Below are 10,488 nucleotides of genomic sequence, written 5' to 3' on the forward strand. Positions count from 1 at the left end.
TAAGACGAGACGATTCAAATTTAATGTTCAATGTTTATGTCGTTAATTGTAATGTTTAGTGTCACAATTAAATGTTAGTTTAGTAAGCAATTAAGTGTCTTTATTCGGGCTAAGCACGAGCGAAGTTTCAAAAGTAGGAGACAAGACGAAAAGAAAATCCTACATATATATGTTTACAGTCAAAACCCGTTTTTAGTTAGAACGCGTTTTAAGTAGTTGAAACTAGTTTATACTGGATGTCTTTGTTAAAACCCGTTTTGTCTAGTTAATTTACTGCTGTACATGTTTTGATTTTAGATAAAACTAGTTTTAACTTTTAACATTAGTTAAAACTAATTTTAGCTACATAAATATGTTTGGGAAAATAAAGTTATATATAGTGATTCGGGGAAGATGCCTAACATTATGCTTATAAAGGAAATTGTAGCGATAATTTCGGTTTTGGAGGCCTCTAACGAAAATATCATATTCTTGAGCATGTTTTTCAAATAAAACTTTAAAGTATATGAAAAATAATTGTATATTGTGTTTGCAATGACGACTTTTTTACTGTCTGGCATTTTAGGCATTTCACCCAAGTATCCGGGTGAGATGCCAAATGTCATAACAAATATAATTGCATAAAATTAGTTTTCGAATATCTTAACCAAATTTAATTTATTGCATATGTAGTACAAAGTACTTCATAGTAAGTATAACAGCGCAGTATAAGTATTGTTAAGTTTCCGCCCGTTCTAACGTGCTCTATAGCTAGCTGAAAGCTTTTTTCAGTCCAAAAACATTTTTGAGAAATCCTTATATAATTTCTATGCATATCCTGCAATAAAACGAGAAAACAAAAATTTATTGAAAATAGGCATATTGGAATTCAATTAACAAAAAATAGGCATGTTACTCCATGAAAAATGTGGCATCTTTTCCATTTGTCAGGGTAAGATGCGTACGTTGTACGTGTTCTAGCATGTCTGATCGGGATCGGAGGTAGCTCACAATGGAAACTTTAGCACCTTAACTACATCACACATTAATTCTGCAATTTTTAATAAATTCTATTTCAACTTTTAGTTTTAAAATGATTCTAGAAACATTTCACAACAAAAGCTTCGTTCTTATCTTGCTTTTATTCTTCTCAGATGTACAAAATGAGGTAACGGTAGTCAACTACAGCTTTCCGCACTCCGCCGAAGTTTTAAACGCGAAAACGTGTACGTCGGACGTTCAGCGCCGATTTCCTGTAAGCCTAGAAGTTTGACAATGGCGTTTAGAATGTGGAGCGTGATTCCACTGACTTTCCAAACGCCATTGTCAAACTTCTAGGCTTACAAAAATCGGCGCTGAACGTCCGACGTACACGTTTTCGCGTTTAAAACTTCGGCCTCGACCTCGCTAATATTCCTATTCAGGACCGGTTCTGGGCTGTTAGCCGCCTGCCTACTAGATATTCGGCCCCAACGATTCATCATACAAACACATGACAATATCTGACGTCACCGTTTGAAAATATCAAAAAGTAAGCATCTTCCCCCGTCTTACCATCTTACCACGAATCACTATATGTTGCAGTCAAAACCAGTTTTTAGTTAGGATGCGTTTTAATTAGTTTATACTGGATGTCTTTGTTAACCTCTTAACAGTGGAACAGTCGGTCTCGGCTCTACCAGTTAGTTGTGGAGATAAACCGTGGGAATTTTTTTAAGAATTTTCCCACGCGTTTTTCTCGTTTCCGTTTAGGAAAAAAAATTTTTAAACAGTTACGTCTTGTAAAGAAAAAATCGTTCTTTATTGTCACATAATTTTTTTATATATGAATTTTTTTCGCGGTAATTTTTTGCTAAAATTTTTTTTTTCAAATTTATATTAAATTCTTTTTTGATTTTCCATCCGATACGATTTTTTCAAAACTTTTGAATTTATTTTCAATTTTATAAAATTTTTTAAAGTTTTAGGCATTTAAGTAATGACGATTTTTTCCAACCTGCGAATCAAATTCAAGAAAATGTAATTGACAGTTAACGAATTTCATCCACAACAATAGAAGACGTAAAGGTTGTTATGACTACAACTGGCGGCCTTTCCCCCAGACTGAAATGTGGGTGAAGGTCGTCTCGTGTTCTACTTTCTGTAGAAGTGACGTAATCATTGTAAATAAAAGAAAATTTCAGTATATCTTTTATTTAAAATTTTAAAATTCGTTGTTCAAATTTACACCGAAATATTAAAGCGGATTAAAATATTAGCATTTTGTAAATAAACTTACTTCACATATAATAAATTTAAATGAATTAATCTATATGAAACAAAAAACAATAAAGAAATGTAAAAATATTTTTATATTCATCTTCACATTTATAACATATGTTATCGTCATTGACCAATATTTAATTTTAAAAACAATTTTCACAATTGGCATGCACCAGAAAAAGAAAGCATAACTTCCCTAAAACAAACTTCATTGAGAAGGTCCGCTTCACTCTGAAAAAGCCGACAGTTTTATGTCAGAAATCCAATGTGTGACCTACTTTCTCTAACATAGTAAAACAAACTAAGTTACAGTACAACAATACACATAAACACAAATAAATTAGTAGCCCAATTATACATACCTTCATTTATATCCATATGTAATATCGAAAAGTCAGTTTTCCCAAATTGTCGAAAAATAAATTATTTTCAACTTTTCTTTCTGAATTTAGAACTAATTCACAGTAAACTTTATGCCTTAAAATATCCATTGCAATCAACGCAAAATGTATGAATCCACGTAATAAAAAATTATCGCAGTGAACTTCGAAAAAACGAGAAACACAGAATTATTAAACCGCACTTTACGAAATCTGGCGCGAACTGTCGTATACAATAAACAAAACGAAAATGCTCTTGTCCAATGTCATCAGGTGACAAAAAGTTTCTAAATAAACGCTAAAAGTTTTAAAGAATTCTTTCACAAAAACCGATGAATTTAATTAATACACAATAACTAAATCTGTTTAATAAAGGTTAATAATTTTCCATTATAATTATGCAAATTAGATATAAAAAAGATCATCGCGCAAATTCTCCCGCGAACCATGGATGACTCTTACGTCATCTGGATTGAAGTTTCCTGCAAAATACTGAAAATTTTTATATAATTATTTTACTAATTCAGCCAAATTTAAATAATATAAAATGTCTAGATCTGTTTAATAAAGATTAGTAATGTACTATCATTAATATGCAAATTAGATATGACAAAGATCACTGTGGAAAAATTCCCGCCAAGATAAAAATAGCTTTCGGTCACGTGATCACCAAGAAATACGCCTTAAATTTAATGTTTGTGTACAAATTAATACATTTTAACTAATGTCATCGTTTAAAATTTAATGTTTCTGTAAAAATTAGTAAATTGTAACAAATTTCATCAAAGACAACAGAATAATTTTCAGCTTATAAAAACTCTACAATAAATGATTATTTCTTCGAAAGACGTCGATATGCACGAATAAATAATAAATATGCAATAATGCTTTTATCCATTTTAAGTGGATATTGTAAACATTAAGCTATTTAATTTGTTTGGCTTTTATAATTTAGTTTCCGAATATTTTACTGTGAAATTCCATTTAGTAAACAGAAACAAAGACAAGCTATTAATTATAAACAGGACAATAGAATAATTTTTACGTAAATTGAGTGAAAATACAGAAAAAAACGAATTATATCAAAGATGGGGACAAACAAGCTTACATCCCTAGAACAGAGCTTATAATTTGTTGTCAATTCCAGCCTGTTCCTACTTTGACTGTTTTATGTTGGTAAAAACTTATTTTTTTAAAATAAAAGTACTTTGTTGTTAGTGAAGAAAGATAAAAGTATCGAAATATAATATTCAGAATTAAAAATATTGATGTATGTCCATATTAGAAATGTATATTTTTTTCCGATATTAGAAATAATATCACGAAAAAAACATTATATAAATGAAATACGGCCATAAACAATTTCTTTCTGTCAAATAAATTACGGATTAAACAGGCTTATCTAGAAAAATTCAATCGCGAATAACTGACTTTAAATATACAGAGGATACAGTATGCTTGTTATGTGATAGTATCTGCGTTTACAAATTAACAGAATTTTCCTTTTTTTTTACACATTATTATGCTATAATCTAGGAAACTATGTTTAATAATAAGACATACTACAGAAAGGGTAAGAAAGGAACGTCAGTCATTGTAACTAATGTATTATTGAAAGTTTCATTCATATAGATAATTAATTTTATCAAGATACATTTCTCCAAAAGAAAATTATCGATATTTATCGTAAATATAAGTAAATTTTATTATAATTTAGATAAAAACTCATTTTTTCCCCACGCATGGCTTCTTTCCCCTCCCTCTTACTCCTATACTTGGAACATTCCATTTCATAATTTGATGTAATAATAACGTTTAAAATGATTCTAAATAAAATATTGACACTTAAAGTAGGTTAATATAGGCCTATATTGTCACGAATCTCAGGTGTATTCATAAAAATGTAATAATCTATACAATAATACTTTCTCACATGCTCCATGTGTTAAAGTTTGCAGCTGTAATTGAAGGTAATATATAAAGAAACAAAATGTTTATATTATCAATAGTTATAAAAGATATCTTATTTTCACGTAGAAAAACAAAATAAGACAGAAGAAACAGACAATCACACGATATCTCTATCCAGGACATTCTATAATTGATTTCAAATTTCTAATGTCAACATACATGAATATTTTTGTGTGTGTGAATATTATATTTCGATACTTTTATGTTTCTTCACTAAGAACATCTTAAAACATTAACTTTTTACCAACAAAAAACAGTCGAAGTAGAAACAGGCTGAAAATAACAACGAATTATAAGCTCTGTTCTGGGGATGTAAGCTTGTTTGTCCCCATCTTTGATATAATTTGTTTTTTTCTGTATTTTCACTCAATTTACGTAAAAATTATTCTATTGTCCTGTTTATAATTAATAGCTTGTCTTCGTTTCTGTTTACTAAATGGAATTTCACAGTAAAATATTCGGAAACTAAATTATAAAAGCCAAACAAATTAAATAGCTTAATGTTTACAATATCCACTTAAAATGGATAAAAGCATTATTGCATATTTATTATTTATTCGTGCATATCGACGTCTTTCGAAGAAATAATCATTTATTGTAGAGTTTTTATAAGCTGAAAATTATTCTGTTGTCTTTGATGAAATTTGTTACAATTTACTAATTTTTACAGAAACATTAAATTTTAAACGATGACATTAGTTAAAATGTATTAATTTGTACACAAACATTAAATTTAAGGCGTATTTCTTGGTGATCACGTGACCGAAAGCTATTTTTATCTTGGCGGGAATTTTTCCACAGTGATCTTTGTCATATCTAATTTGCATATTAATGATAGTACATTACTAATCTTTATTAAACAGATCTAGACATTTTATATTATTTAAATTTGGCTGAATTAGTAAAATAATTATATAAAAATTTTCAGTATTTTGCAGGAAACTTCAATCCAGATGACGTAAGAGTCATCCATGGTTCGCGGGAGAATTTGCGCGATGATCTTTTTTATATCTAATTTGCATAATTATAATGGAAAATTATTAACCTTTATTAAACAGATTTAGTTATTGTGTATTAATTAAATTCATCGGTTTTTGTGAAAGAATTCTTTAAAACTTTTAGCGTTTATTTAGAAACTTTTTGTCACCTGATGACATTGGACAAGAGCATTTTCGTTTTGTTTATTGTATACGACAGTTCGCGCCAGATTTCGTAAAGTGCGGTTTAATAATTCTGTGTTTCTCGTTTTTTCGAAGTTCACTGCGATAATTTTTTATTACGTGGATTCATACATTTTGCGTTGATTGCAATGGATATTTTAAGGCATAAAGTTTACTGTGAATTAGTTCTAAATTCAGAAAGAAAAGTTGAAAATAATTTATTTTTCGACAATTTGGGAGAACTGATCTTCGTTTGGATGTAAATGAAGGCATGTAAATTTATTTGTGCATATAATTATCTGGTTCTAATTTCGAAACATTTATGGCATTTAGTGTTTATAAGCGTGTTATTTAGACATGTCTACCAATTTAGTGCTAAAACGTAGAACTACGTCAAAGAAGAATACAAACTTTAATTAGCAAGTAGTATCTTTATTAGAAAACTTATTTGTTGGTAGATTTTTTTACATTTAAAGTGTAATTAGATGAAACTAAATGCATGTGAACATAGAAAGCTGAATATGGCAAGAGTAATAGATAAAACTATTATTACATATTACTCGATCAGAAAAATTTATACTTGAAGAATTTTGTTTTGGTAATTATTGCCTAGGGTTTATGTCGAAAATATTTTTCAGTTATATTTGTAATTACAGTTAATTCGAATAGTAATGGCGCTTAAATATTTATAGAATTAACTGAAGTTTTCGAATTTTGTTTTGAGGAAACTGAGGAAGGCAAGAGTATCTACAGTTGTATAATGAACTGAATTTAAGTAAATTAGGTGACTTTGTATGTTTCAATGTAGTTTTTTTTTATAATATTACGATATACGAACTTTCGATTTTGTAAATTGTATTATACTAAAAAATAAAGTTTTTCGTTATTCTCCTACTTAATGATGTATTTATAATGTTTCTGAACTAAATAATACTTATTAAATTGAAATCCAAGCTTTACAAAGTACTATGAATATTAGAGAAGACCGTTTTACTATAAACTACTACGTTTTACTACAGCTTACTCCAATGTTGATTCTACGAAAAGTAGGTCAGACAAGGACCGTTAGACTAATGACGTAGGCTGTTTACTTTTTCGGGTTGCATCGGTGCACTCCCGATAGCGTCATTTACAGAAGTCACACCTACTTTTTTCTGACGCGAGCCAATTAGGAATATTAATTTTTTTAACCAATCGGATGACGGCGGGAGATTTAAATTCGATTTATGTCGATAGATGGCCGTCTAAAATTTCATATTTATTTTAATTTTCTCTCTTTTATTGTAATTTCTCGAGAACTAAAGGATATTCCAAAACAAAGTTGGAGAACCCAACTACTCGTGAAAATTCTACGACTCTACAAAATGGTCCAGGTATTTTATAAGAATTTTTTAACGGCTATTTCCGTCCCTCACCACTGCCACTCGATCGCCTTGGACGGCTATTTCCGTCCCTCACTGTTAAGAGGTTAAAACCCGTTTTGTCTAGTTAAAACTAGAATTTACTGCTAGTCAAAAATGAATTTGAGTTAAAACTAGTTTTAACTAGACAAAACGGGTTTTAACAATGACATCCAGTATAAACTAGTTTCAACTAGTTAAAACGCGTTCTAACTAAAAACGGGTTTTGACTGTAACATATATATATCGAATCACTTTTCTGGTATACTTACAATAGAAAACAATAATCAGATTTATAAATGATTTAGAGGTCTATTTATTTTCTTGTTACGATTAAATTTCGATTAACGAAGAATGGATCGATCAGTAGCTTCGTCATTTTATTATGGGTAGCTCGTTCGTTGTTGATCTATCATGTTACAGGTAGATCAACTATGGCATCGATGAGGTGGCACATTGCAAAATCGACTATCATTTGTTACCTGTTTCACGGTTGGCGAACATTTCTCATGTTAAGTTATAGCCTATATGAGGTGTTTTGTTTGACGGCCGGATGGCCGAGCGGTAAAGGTGGCAGCCTACCGCTCTGGGGGACCCGGGATCGAATCCGAACGGGTCGAATAATCCCCAGGAATTTGTCGGGGGGTGGTCCGTTCGGATATGTCGGGCCCCGTCCCTCACCACCCGGTCGCCCCATTGTGGGCCTGGCCGAACCCATAATGGGCCTACTAAAAGAGACCCTCTTAGTGCCCACAGGGCAGAAAGAGTTAAAAAAAAAAGAGGTGTTTTGCTAGGGCCATGGGAAAGAAATCCAGAATGTTGGATCGAGTTCTAAATTTTGAGAAATATTGATAAGAGTATTTTTATTTATAAAGTTAAGAAAAATGTTTGTGCACTTCGTAGACAATTAAAATGCGCAATCAGACTTTGCTGTTTAGAAACAATGATGATGATTAAAACAAAGTTAACATAGTTTGGATAGATAGTGAGAATAAGAAATACTATTGTGGAATAATCATGATAAGTGGTTAGAAATCAAAAGTGAGACGTATCGACAGCAATAAAGAAATAGAATACAGTATATCTTAATAGCGAGGTTGAGGCCGAAGTTTTAAACGCGAAAACGTGTACGTCGGACGTTCAGCGTTGATTTCCTGTAAGCCTAGAAGTTTGACAATGGCGTTTGGAAAGTCAGGAGCGTGATTTCACTGACTTTCCAAACGCCATTGTCAAACTTCTAGGCTTACAAAAAATCGGCGCTGAACGTCCGACGTGCACGTTTTCGCGTTTAAAACTTCGGCCTCGACCTCGCTAATATTCCTATTCAGGACCGGTTCTGGGCTGTTAGCCGCCTGCCTACTAGATATTCGGCCGCCCTCGCCCGATTATGTGAATCATGAGTAGACTAGATTTATAACTTAACCCAACCGATAGGAGTTTACTGTAGTAGCAAGTTTGTTAGTGTGGTTTCAAAAAGATTCCGATATATTGTTTAAAACTATGCCTTTGTGTAATGTCTTGGAAACTTCAATGTCTATTTCCAATTTCAAAAGAGAAAACGCTCTAGTCTGAGTACATTTCCTCCTCTACAGATCAATTTTGAATGAGTGATTGGGCTATATCCCGTTAAAGTGAGATCAACCCAGCTTTGGGACCCACAAGGGAAACCTTGTGAAAATTGAAAAGTGAAATCAGTTTCTTCATTAATTATGGTAAATTCTTGTTCAGATAAACAATTAAAATATAGCTTCCTCTCACGTTGCCAGTTCATATAATGCAACATAAAAATTCGAAAAGAAATATCTGAATTGAAAATTATAAAATAGATTTTAAAATTTAAAATAATATTTTTTACACAACTTTCCTTTTACTTCTGAAAATATGTGGTTAAATAATCGCAGATTTTCTTTTTATTACTCATATTACAGCTACAATAAATTTCAAAAGTTTATTTCTTTAGAAAATTAGGAAATATGTATTGCAAAGTACAAGTCAGTTAAGTGTTTATCTACTTATTGCGTTAATCAAAAGATACGTTTCAGAAAAAACAGTATTATAAAATATTCAAAAATTAAATAAATTTTTAAAATTTAATACAGTAAATTTTCGGAAAAAATTTAATTTTTCTGCAAATACTGTATCTTTATAACTAAAGTTTCCCAATATTCGAAAACATTATTAGTTTAGAATTAAAAATTAATAAATTAAGGATTATACGACGATCCACCAGAAGGATTTTAGTGTATAAATGTATCAAAAACCAGAAAAAATTTTATTTAATATTAAAAATGATGTTTATAAATATTTCTTATATTTGTATACACTACGTTTAATAAATACTGTAATAAAACCGAATTGTTTTATCGTTTCTTTACTGTGAATTTGCTAAATTCTCGGGGGAATTTGATTTTACAGTGGAACCTGGTTACTAGAACCGTAATAAGGTGAAATCATTTTCTTTTCCCAATCATTCGGCATAGAAATTTACACGCTAAATCAAACTGTTAACTTGAATTCGTCGAACTGAATAAACATTCTATCACGTGACACGGTGTTTATTTTTAGTCGTATGTGGCTGCCAGCAGGGTGTGCAACTTAGGATGTGTTCGTTAATACCGGTCGCTCACAGGCGTACGCTGCTGATTGTAGGTGTAGCGATGATTTTCGTAATTAATTATCTACAATACAAAACCAGGCTACATACGAAAAACTTAATCTTTAATTTTTTATGTACATGAGACATGGTGCGATCGTACAGGTCGAACATAGAATCGAGAACACGTGCGTACAGAGCGAGGTCCTAATCCGAAAGTGAGGTGATAGGGTCAGAGTTCCTCCTGGTGGCGACTTTTGGATTTTTGCCCAAAGCTGTCGCCACAGTAGGCATTTGGAACGACTGTGAAAGAATGAAAAAAATGGCGTAACCCATAGTATCGAAAGTATCATGATGTAGGGAATCCATGTTTTTAAAATATGCGATTTTAGAGACAAACGTTAAAAGAAGGGTCTCAATTATAAAATTTAACCATAAAATGGATTATCTTACCGACAGAGCATTCAAAGTAGCCACGAAAAAATTAGAATACCGGTTATTGTTCGAAAAAAATTCCAAATGACACTTACATCACCGCGTGCATTAACACACGCTTTCACAACGTCTAAATTTTCATTCATAAAACCAAAATGGACACTGAAACAAAACTATCCGAACCATGGAGGACGCCATCTTACTTTCCACCGTACAAGTGGCCCTTTTTGGCGTTCGACTACTCGGGGGCACACTCCGGCGGGAAAATAGGAACCGTTCCGCAGAGATGTTTAAACGGATGCCACTCG

Source organism: Centruroides vittatus, unplaced genomic scaffold (assembly GCF_030686945.1).
Source record: "Centruroides vittatus isolate TY-2023 unplaced genomic scaffold, ASM3068694v2 contig_301, whole genome shotgun sequence".
NCBI classification, from domain to species: Eukaryota; Metazoa; Arthropoda; class Arachnida; order Scorpiones; family Buthidae; genus Centruroides; species Centruroides vittatus.